Raw genomic sequence first — 917 nt, 5'->3', positions numbered from 1 at the left:
AGTCCACCACCCTCCTTCAGGGCTTCTGAGGCCTCCACTGGCCCCTCGGCTACCAGCCAGCAATGAGAGAAGAGAGAGCGCCAGCCGGGGGTCTCGGGGGTCCTCAGGAGCCAGCCCTGGAGGAGGCACACAGCACACCCGCCTCATTCACTGATCGGAATTAACCACCTGGTCCCACCTGAATGCACGGGGTCTGGGAATTACAGTCTCCTGTGTGCCCAGAAGAAAAACAGTCACTTTGGTGAGCTCATTGCAAAGTCTCTGCTACAAAATCGGAACACAATTTGAAGCTCAGTTACAGGGCCACAGATGCCCACCAGAGCACGGTAATCACTGTCATCAAGGTCTGAGCTGTGACCACCTATGACGACACACAAAACCCGCTCAGAAGAGGCTCACAGAGCAGGTGACATTCTTGCTGGGTCTGGAAAGATGAGGAGGGGAGAATAGAGCCAGAGGAGAAGCAGAGGCTGGAGGATGAAAAAGCCCTGGGAAGGCACAGAAGCAGACAGGGCGCATTCCTGGACTCCCCCGCCTTTGCCCAGGCTCTTCTCTCCCACAGCATGGCTTCCCCTTTTCTCCCCACCAATCTGGTACCTACCCGTCCCTTGAGGCTCAGTTCAGCTCCCACCTGGCCCTCCATCCCTCAGCTCAGATGTACTTCTCCCTTCTCTGAACTTCTAAGGAATGCATGTTCTCCCTCAGGTGAGATACAACCGAGAATCTTCCTTTCTGTGTCTGCAGCTCCTTCAATACCCCTTATGAAGCTTCGTGGAGAGCATGCAGTGGTCACTCAATAAGCACATGTGGGGCTTCCGTGGTGGTGCTGTGGTTAAGAATCCGCCTGCCAATGCAGGGGACACGGGTTCGTGCCCTGGTCCCACATGCCGCAGAGCAACTAAGCCCGGGAGCCACAA

Source organism: Grampus griseus, assembly GCF_964374135.1.
Source record: "Grampus griseus genome assembly, chromosome: 15".
Lineage (NCBI taxonomy): Eukaryota > Metazoa > Chordata > Mammalia > Artiodactyla > Delphinidae > Grampus > Grampus griseus.
This window is presented reverse-complemented; position numbering follows the sequence as displayed.